This window comes from Lolium rigidum, chromosome 7 (assembly GCF_022539505.1).
Source record: "Lolium rigidum isolate FL_2022 chromosome 7, APGP_CSIRO_Lrig_0.1, whole genome shotgun sequence".
Taxonomy (NCBI): domain Eukaryota; kingdom Viridiplantae; phylum Streptophyta; class Magnoliopsida; order Poales; family Poaceae; genus Lolium; species Lolium rigidum.
Window position 1 is genome coordinate 138,904,162 of NC_061514.1, and position 10,710 is coordinate 138,914,871.

Consider the following 10,710-nt stretch of genomic DNA (forward strand, 5'->3'; position numbering starts at 1 on the left):
TTCGTGGCGCCGGAACCGATCGTGATCAAGATCTTCTACGCGCTTTTGCAAGCGGCAAGTGATCGTCTACCGCAGCAACAAGAGCCTCATCTTGTAGGCTTTGGAATCTCTTCAAGGGTGAGACTCGATACCCCCTCGTTGCTACCGTCTTCTAGATTGCATCTTGGCTTGGATTGCGTGTTCGCGGTAGGAAAATTTTTGTTTTCTATGCAACATTATCCTACATACCTTTCCACTTCCCTTTAACTAAATTGTCCTTAGTCAGAAGTACCTTATTGATCATGAACCACATAATTTTTTTAATTTTCAAAGAGATCTTTAACTTCCATAGGTATCTACGAAGATAAATAGTATGCCCATTCATGCAATCAAGGTACATAGACTTAACTGAGAAAATACCCGAATCAGTAAGCTTCCAAATAAACTTATCATGTTCAGATGTTAGGCTAATTGTAATTAGTCGTTGGCATAGATGTAACCATTGCACCCATTTATTGTCATTCAAACCTCTTCTAAAAGCAATGTTGATAGGTTCATTAGCAAGCACAGTCGAAACTACCACATTCTTATGTTGACCAATATTATACAATGCCGGATATTGATGAGACAAAGGAGTATCTCCCATCCATACATCCTCCCAAAACCTAACAGGTGTTCCATCCCCTATTCTGAAAAAACCTCTCTTGAAAAAGTCCTCTTTAACATGCATGAGACCCTTCCAGAAGGGTGAATCAATCGGCTTGACTTCTACTTGTGCCAGTGTTTTATTTTTAAGGTATTTGTTACATAAGAGCTGCTGCCACATACCCTCCTCTGAGAGAAGTTTAAACAACCACTTGCTCAGTAAACATTTGTTTTTCAATTCCAAAACCTCAATTCCCAACCCCCCCTTGGTACTTTGGTCGACACAAAATATTCCATTTAGATAATTTATATTTCCTCTTGTGTTCATCAGATTGCCAGAATTTTTTTGATCTATAATAGCCTAACCTCTTTCTAACCCCAATTGGTATTTTCAAGAAGGATAACATAAACATAGGAAGACTAGTAAGAACTGAATTAATAAGCACCAACCTATCTCCATAGGACAACATTTTACTCCGTCAACACCCCAATTTGGAAGCAAAAACGATTTTCTATAGGATTCCACTCCGTATTCCGCAGCATCCTATAATGTACCAGAATCCCCAAGTACTTTAATGGTAAGGTTCCAGACTCGCACCCAAAAATTTGTTTATACTGGTCCTCCATATACTTGGCCTTACCAAAGCTAAAAATTTCACTCTTGTGAAAATTATTTTTTAAACCCGACAATTGTTCAAAGATGCATAAGATTAGTTTCATATTAACAGCCTTAGCAATATCATGTTCCAAGAACAAAATTGTATCATCCGCATATTGTGAAATGGAAATACCCCCATCAATTAAATGAGGCAACAAACCACTTTACCCTCATCCTTAGCCCTAGCAATAAGAATCGCTAACATATCAGCAACAATGTTAAAAAGAATTGGAGACAGTGGGCCCCCCTGGAGTAATCCTTTTCTAGTTTGAAAATTATGCCCAATGACATCATTAAGTCTTATACCAAGACTCCCACCTTGCACAAATTGCTTTATTTCATCGCACCAAACAGGATCAAAGCCCTTCATACGTAGAACTTGCTGCAAAAAAGGCCATTTAACCTTATCATACGGCTTTTCAAAGTCAATTTTAAAAAGCATCCCATCAAGTTTCTTCCTATGCATCTCATGAATTATCTCATGAAGAACAACTACTCCTTCTAGAATATGTCTTCCAGGGATAAATGCCATCTGTGTTGGTCTAATCACTTTTTGTGCTACCTCCGAAATTCGATCTGTCGCCACTTTAGTAAAAAAATTAAAGCTCACATTAAGCAGACATATGGGCCTATATTGTTGTATCTGTGTTGCATATTCCTTTTTAGGCAGCAAAGTGATGACCCCATAATTCAGCTTATACAACGGCAACTCACCTTTCTGAAAGCTTTCAAATAAAGCCATCAGATCAAATTTAATAACCCCCCAAAAATGTTGGTAAAACTCCGCAGGGAAACCATCTGGTCCAGGTGATTTATTATGTTCCATTTGAAAAATAGCGCCGTGAACCTCCTCCATTAAGAAGTTCGCAATTAACCATGCATTCTCATCCGCCGACAATTGCGGAATATCTGCAATTCTACCTTCATCCAAGGAAACAGAACTAGGCTCTGGATCACCGAATAATTTTTTATAATACTCAGAAATATAAACGCGTAGATTATCATCCCCGACAATGGTACCCTCATCTTGCTCTAGTTGATAAATTTTCTTTTTTCTATGCTTACCATTTTCTATGAGGTGAAAATACTTGGTGTTATCACCCCCTTCCTGAATATATTTTACTTTAGCCCTTTGTGTCCACTTAATATCTTCCTCTCTTCAGAGCTTATTTAAATTTTCATTAGCTTGTTTTAACTCAGTGCGCTCCACAAAAGATAACGGCATTGATTCTGCTTTAATATCCAACATGTCTATAATGTTCAATAACCGTTCATTCTCCCTCTTATATTTTCCGCTTAATTTTTTTGCCCAACCACGTAAAAATCTGCGCAAATGCCTAATCTTATTCTGCCAAGTGTGGATCAGAGTTTTTCCAGGAGGGCCTGCCACCCATTCCTTTGCAATCAGATCATAAAACCCCTCATGTTCTAACTAAGCCAACCCAAAAGAGAATCGCGGCTTATTACCTACGTGTGCCTGAATCCCCGCATCAATCAAAAGCGGAGTGTGATCAGATCCAGAGCGAGACAAAGCCCGGACCGTAACCAAAGGGAATTTTTGTTCCCATTCAACACTTGCAAGCACCCTATCCAATTTTTCATGTGTAGGCGTTTCTCTTCTACTTGCCCAGGTAAATTTATCCTCAGGTTTTATCACAGTGTATGATGTGGTCGAGGCAGCCCTCATGAAGGTATGCTAGCCCCCTGGCAACTGCAAGAGCTATTTGGTATCTGGTTCTCCAATTCAGAGTTTCAGCATTGCTCCGGAACAGATGAACATCAAGCGAAATATTAGGCATGTGTTCGTACACAAGCAGCCTCTTGTCACCCTCGCATCAGAAACCAATCATTTTGACTAAATTCGTGTGCTGGAGGATCCCAATTGAACTAACCTCAGCCCTGAATTGCTTCTCTTGCTGGTAGCAATCGTAAGGCCTCTTCACTGCTATATTGATAGACTCGTTTAACAGCCCCTTGAACACAGAACCAAAACCACCTGCCCGAATCTTCTCTGAGAAATTTATAGTTGTGCGCTGCAATTCAATATATCTGAATGAAACAAGTTGACTACCACTATGGATGTTGTCCAATGTTTGACTGTATCTTTTGTTCCTCCTGGTCCTCCATAGCACTAAGATGAGCACCAAGACGCCCAAAGCAATGATGTTTTTTCTTTCGATAAAGGGTGTTTTATTACTTAAAAGGTTTAAGCATTACACCCAGCCAAAGCAATGATAGCTTGCACCAATGGCGCCCAAGATGATAGGTTTGTTGTTTTTTCGAGTGTGGAACTCCTTATGCCACACAGAACAACCACCAGTACCAAAGGAATATGCAGTGCAAGAGCCGTTACTCAGACAAACCTGCTCGCAATCGCTTGCCAACGCGACATGCCCCACGGCTCTGCGGGGATCATAGGGCACTCTGGTGACCGGCACGGCGCGTAGAACTTCTCAGACAGGCCAGCCGTACTGCTGTTTCCAATGCCAGCACAATTCAACTGAATGTTCCTCCTGCATCCGGCCGTGCTTCGATCGTCAAGATCCCAGTCCGCAGGTGAATCCTTTCATGCATCCGCAAGGCAGAGGAGCGTTGTCGGCGCAGACCGTGAAAGGTCGGCAGACGGCATGGACCTCGCACTGAGCGGCGGGGTGGGTGTAGCCGTCACCTAGTCCTGCGTGGCGTCGTGCCAGGCCAGCACCTTCCTCCGCCCAAACACGTCCAGGAAGCTGTACATGGTGATCGTTCGTCGAGCAGGTGGTAGGCGAAGGACACCTCCCGGTCGTCGTCGACGAACCTGAAGCCAAACAGGTGGCGGGCGATCATCTCCGGCACGTTGCTGAAGTACTCGCCGTTCCACTCCCCGCTGGACCAGCACGTCACGGACGAGTTCCACAGCATCTGGACGACGCCAGCGCGGCCCAACTCCATGGTGTACACGCCCGGCGCCAGGTCGACCCGGTTCCTCCTGGAGACGAGGCGGCGGCTCCGGCCGGTGAGTTTGTCCAGCCCGTTCGTGGCGCCGGGGAGCAGGGTGTCCGTCGTCGGGTGGTCGAAGCTCTGCCACAGCACGTCCGACGCGTTGGAGGCGCTGCGCAGGACCAGGTTCCCGGTGTCCAGGAGATTAGGAGAACAAGAACAACGACGGTCTTGTTGGTGCGGGGTGTGACGACGTCGGCTTGGGTGGACCAGACGGCAGTGCCGTGGTCCAAGATGACGAGGTTGCCGCCGCCGGAGATCGCGAACTCCGGCGAGGCGGCGCCTGCTACCGGGCTGCCTCCCCTGTTGCCCTGTTGGCCACCCACACCGTGGTCAACTTGGGAACCCGGTTGAACCACATATGCCTAGCCAGGCGAATTTCCTCTTTGACACTCAATCGCTCACGTGGTTAGTTTTTTCGGCAGAATGTGCAAATTACCTTTTTTTTGTCACTTAGTGTTTAATGATTTACATGTAAATGCACGCGTTCACACTTGCATGTACACTTCACACATTCAAATTACATACTTCCTTCGTCTCAGTTTACTAGTCTTCCCCGTATCACTAGGTCGCCAATTTAAGCTACATAATTTAAATTACATAATAAAAAATTATATTATTAGAAAATAGAACAGCTAAATTTTTCAATGATATAATTTTTATAATATATAACTAATACTAAATTGATCAAATTTGTGACCTAGCGGTACGCGCACGTCTAATAAACTGTAAGGGAGGGATACATGTTTACACTTGCATGCCTTTCACACTAGTATTCATGATGTTCACACTTACACCAAGTAGGCCCGGGCTAATTAAATAACATTAAATGCTTGTGTACCAAAGATCAATTCCCTTTTCCATGTTATATCAAAATCCTGTACCAAGAATTTTATGAGTGAAATTGTGTCTAGTGGTGATGATGCATTTTTATTTTTGCAATTCCCTTTTTACAATTCCTTTTTGCAATTCCATTTTTTTGTTATTTCGTACGGTAATTTATGTCTTTTAGATTTATTTTTATAATTCCATTTTTCGGGCTAGTGGTTTTTAGGGGAGGGGATAACGGGTGGGGGATTCACTTGCAACTCAAATGAACTACCACTTGCTACTCAAATTAAGTATTGTTTTAAGTTGTAAGCTAAAAAATTGCTAAAATATTTTAAATGAATTTAATTTTTAGGGTTGCTAGGTATTTAAATTATCGTTGATAAATAACAGGGCAACGGATTGATAACTTGTAAACAAAAAAGTGGCTAAAATATTCTAAATGAAATTAACTTTTTATGATTGATAGTTATTTATATTTACCATTCGTAAATAACGGGTCACCGGGTTGATAGCTTGTAAACAAAAAAAGTCGTTAAATATTCTAAATGAAATACTTTTTAGGGTTGAAAATTTACCATTGATAAATAACGGGGCACCAAGTTGATAGCTAATAAACTAAAAAATAGTCTCTAAAATATTATTAATGAAATTAACTTTTTAGGGTTGATAGTTATTTATATTTACCGTTGCTAAATAACGAGCCACCGGGTTGATATCTTGTAAACTAAAAAATAGTTGCTAAAATATTCTAAATGAAATTACCATTTTAGGGTTGATAGTTATTTATAATTACCGTTGATAAATAACGGGGCATCGGGTTGATATCTTGCAAATAAAAAAGAGTCGCTAAAATATTTCTAAATGAAATAAGCTTTCTAGGGTTGCTATGGTTTTATGTTTACCGTTGATAAATAACGGGGCACCGGGTTGATAGTTGTAAACTAAAACAACATTCGCTAAAATATTCTAAATGAAATTAGCTTTTTAGGGTTGGTAGTATTTACCGTTGATTAATAACGGGTGCACCGGATTGATATCTTGTAAACTAAAAATAGTGTCTAAAATATTCTAAATGAAATTAGCTTTTTAGGGCAGGTAGTTATTTATATTTTTACCGTTGATAATTAATGGGACATCGGGTTGATAGCTTGTAAACTAAAAAGGCTAAAATATTCCGAATGAAATTAGCTTTTTAGTGTTGGTACTTATTTGTATGTACCGTTGATAAATAACGGGGCACCGGGTTGATAGCTTTATAAACTAAAAATGAATTCCAAAAGTATTCTAAACGAAATTAACTTTTCGGGTTGGTAAGTTTTAAAATTTACGGTTGATAAATTCCGTATTTTAGGGTTGATAACTTTTAGCCCAAATTTTTTTTGTCGAAACATATTAACATGGGTGCTAGTTTTGAAGATCTCGTCAAGACCGATTCATAGGTGAAAAGGGATTTGAAATCGGAGCAGTGGCTTGTGAGATAAAACATTTTGAATTTTTGATTTATGAAAGATTCTCGCTTCCATCAGCAGATTCTTCTTGTTTCACGTGCATGCAAAACTTTCCAGAAATAGCAATCCCTACAGTCCAAAATATGCCTTAAGAGGAATTTTTCTTTTGTCCAAAACTAACCGCTCCCTTCCCCATGGGCGGGTGACCGCCAGCTAGGGTTTCCCCTAGGTAGGAGGCCTTAGGGCTCGTTTGGTTGGTACAATCTGGGATCTTAAAGAAGCCAAGCACGAACTTGCCGGTGCTGGAGAAGAGCTTGTCGTCACCGGCGAGAGACTGGCCTGGCGAGAGGGAGCGCGTCTCCGTGGAAGCGGAGCTCTCCAGAGCGTTGATACGTCCAATTTGCATCATTACTTTATATCATAATTTAATGTTATTCATTGATATATTTCATATTTAGAGGTGATACTTATGTTATTCCATCTATTTTTGCATGTTTGATGATTATTGGAGAATTAACCACTGGAGCCACGAATCTGCTGGAAAAAAGACCATCAAGGCACCATATTTCTGAAGACCAACAATTCCAAACAAAGATACAGAAAATCATATTTTTCCAGATGACGGAGGAAGCCAGAAGGGGAGGCCGAGATGGGCCAGGCGGGCTCCAAACCACCCCTAGGCGCGGGCCCACCCAAGGCCACGCCTAGGCATGGTCTGGGCGCCCTGGCCCACTTCCGACGACACCTCACGTATTTCAACCCCTGGGGAAACCTAAGATCGGGGGTACAACGAAAGAAATAATCCGCCGCTGCTATGGGGCGGAGAACCAGAGAGGGAGAAAAGCTCTCCGGCAAGCTGAAATCAGCCGGGGAAATTCCATCCATCATCGCCATCATCACCGCCATCGAGCTGGAATTCATCGAGATCATCATCACCATCATCTTCACCACCAGCACCATCATCGCCACCGCCTCCACGCCGTCCCGATGTAACATCTCGGGTTTGATGCTTGTCTAGTTCATAGGGGAAACTTTCCCGGTGTTGATTACTCTTTGTAGTTGATGCTACTGAGTGAAACCATTGAATTAAGTTTATGTCCAGATTGTTATTCATCATCATATCACCTCTGATCATGATCCATATGATGTCTCGTGAGTAGTTCGTTTAGTTCTTGAGGACATGGGAGAAGTCATGTTGTTATTAGTGGAACTGTGTTGAGTAATATGCAATGATTTGATATTTAAGTTGTGGTGTTATTCTTCTAGTGGTGTCATGTGAACGTCGACTACATGATACTTCACCTTTAAGGGCCTAGGGGAATGCATTGTGTATTTGGATACTAATTGTGGGGTTGCGGGACGACATAAACCCAAATCCCCATTAGGAAACTGGTGCACAAGGGAGTGTAGGATCTCAAAGTTTAAGGTTGTGGTTATATTTATCTTAATTACTTATTGTAGTTACGGATGCTTACAAGAGGTATAATCACAAGTATGCATTAGTACAAGTACGGGGTAGTGCATTAGCTTAGGTTCACCCACACAACACTTACCAAACCACTGAATATTATTCAACTATGTGAAGTGAAAGCACTTGACATGATTCTCGTGTGTCCTCAGGAACGTTTGTTCATCGTAAGTAAAACAACCGGCTTGTCCTTTGCTCTAAAAAGGATTGGGCCACTCGCTGCAATTATTACTACTGCATTTTATTTACTCGTACTTTATTTATCTGCAATATCAAATACCCATGTAAACCTGTTCGCTAGTGTTTATAGTGAGTCCTCGATCAAAACTGCTTGTCAACATCTTCTGCTCCTCGTTGGGTTTGACACACTTATTTATCGAAAGTACTACGATAGACCCCTGATACGCGTACAGCACGCGTCCGTTGGGAACCCCAAGAGGAAGGTGTGATGCGTACAGCGGCAAGTTTTTCCTCAGTATGAAACCAAGGTTTATCGAACCAGTAGGAGCCAAGAAGCACGTTGAAGGTTGATGGCGATGAAATGTAGTGCGGCGCAACACCAGGGATTCCGGCGCCAACGTGGAACCCGCACAACACAAACCAAGTACTTTGCCCCAACGAAACGAAGTGAGGTTGTCAATCTAACCGGCTTGCCGTAACAAAGGATTAGATGTATAGTGTGGATGATGATTGTTTGCGAGAAAACAGTAGAACAATATTGCAAGTAGATTGTATTTCGAGTATAGAGAATTGGACCGGGGTCCACAGCTCACTAGAGGTGTCTCTCCCATAAGATAAATAGCATGTTGGGTGAACAAATTACACTTGGGCAATTGACAAATAGAGAGGGCATGACCATGCACATACATATTATGATGAGTATTGTGAGATTTAATTGGGCATTACGACAAAGTACATAGACCGCTATCCAGCATGCATCTATGCCTAAAAAGTCCACCTTCGGGTTATCATCCGAACCCCTTCCAGTATTAAGTTGCTAACAACAGACAATTGCATTAAGTATTGCGTGTAATGTAATCAATAACTACATCCTCGGACATAGCATCAATGTTTTATCCCTAGTGGCAACAACACATCCATAACCTTAGGGGTTTCTCTCACTCCCCGCATTCACGGAGACATGAACCCACTATCGAGCATAAATACTCCCTCTTGGAGTTACTAGCATCAACTTGGCCAGAGCATCTACTAATAACGGAGAGCATGCAAGATCATAAACAACACATAGATATAAATTGATAATCAACATAACATAGTATTCTCTATTCATCGGATCCCAACAAACACAACATATAGCATTACAGATAGATGATCTTGATCATGTTAGGCAGCTCACAAGATCCAACAATGAAGCATAATGAGGAGAAGACAACCATCTAGCTACTGCTATGGACCCATAGTCCAGGGGTGAACTACTCACCCATCACTCCGGAGGCGCCCATGGCGGCGTAGAGTCCTCCGAAGATGATTCCCCTCTCCGGCAGGGTGCCGGAGGCGATCTCCCGAATCCTCCGAGATGGGATTGGCGGCGGCGGCGTCTCTGGAAGGTTTTCCGTATCGTGGCTCTCGGTACTGGGGGTTTCGCGACGAAGGCTATTTGTAGGCGGAAGGGTAGGTCAGGGGGCGTCGCGAGGGGCCCAGGCCAAGGGTGGGGCCGCGCCGCCTACCCTCCTGGCCACCTCGTGGCCCCACTTCGTTGACTCTTCGGTCTTCTGGAAGCTTCGTGGCAAAATAGGACCCTGGGCGTTGATTTCGTCCAATTCCGAGAATATTTCCTTACTAGGATTTTCTGAAACCAAAAACAGCTAGAAAACGGCAATTGGCACTTCGGCATCTTGTTAATAGGTTAGTTCCAGAAAATGCACGAATATGACATAAAATGTGCATAAAACATGTAGATATCATCAATAATGTGGCATGGAACATAAGAAATTATCGATACGTCGGAGACGTATCAACCCCCTATACTTGTGGGTCATCAAGACTACTTTCTGGCACCGTTGCCAGGGAGTGAAGCGCTATTGAAGAGTGGAATTGGTAAAGGTAACTTTTACTGTAAGTGTCATTTTTATTTCTGTCTGCTACTGCTTTATTTCATTATGGAGGCGTCTCCGTTTGACTCTCTATTTGGAATTACTACTACCACTGTTACGGTAGTAGATGAACCACCACGTGCTCAATTGGATCCTTTTAAAATACCTATAAAAATTGTTGAACGTGTTATGAATAACTGCTATTATGGAGATGGAACTGTCCATCTGGATGATTATTTACTCTTTATACATGAATTATGCGAGTTGTTCAAGTGTGCAGGTATCTCAATGGACCAAGTTAGATGAAATTATTCTCTTTATCACTTAAGGGAAGAGCTGCAGAATGGTATAAGATGTTGAAGAATGGCCGATCTATTGGATGGGAGGAAATTGTACCTCTCTTTTATTCTAAATTTTATCCTCCGAGTGAGATTCATAAAGATCGGAATCAAATATATAATTTATGGCCTCAAGATGGAGAGAGCATTGCCCAAGCGTGGGGTAGATTGAAGTCACTAATGCTCAAATGTCCCATTCATGAGCTCCCCAGTAATATTATTATTAATAACTTCTAAGCGAGGTTTTCTCTTCATGATAAGGATTTATTCGATTCTTCTTGTTCTGGATCATTTACACTTATGAATGAAG

The 10,710-nt window shown here is 42.1% G+C and overlaps 1 pseudogene; it reads right to left on the reverse strand.

The window, feature by feature from the left end:
* Positions 1 to 6,946, reverse strand: part of LOC124672062 — an 8,602-nt pseudogene extending 1,656 nt beyond the window's left edge.
* Positions 6,947 to 10,710: the final 3,764 nt, after the last annotated feature.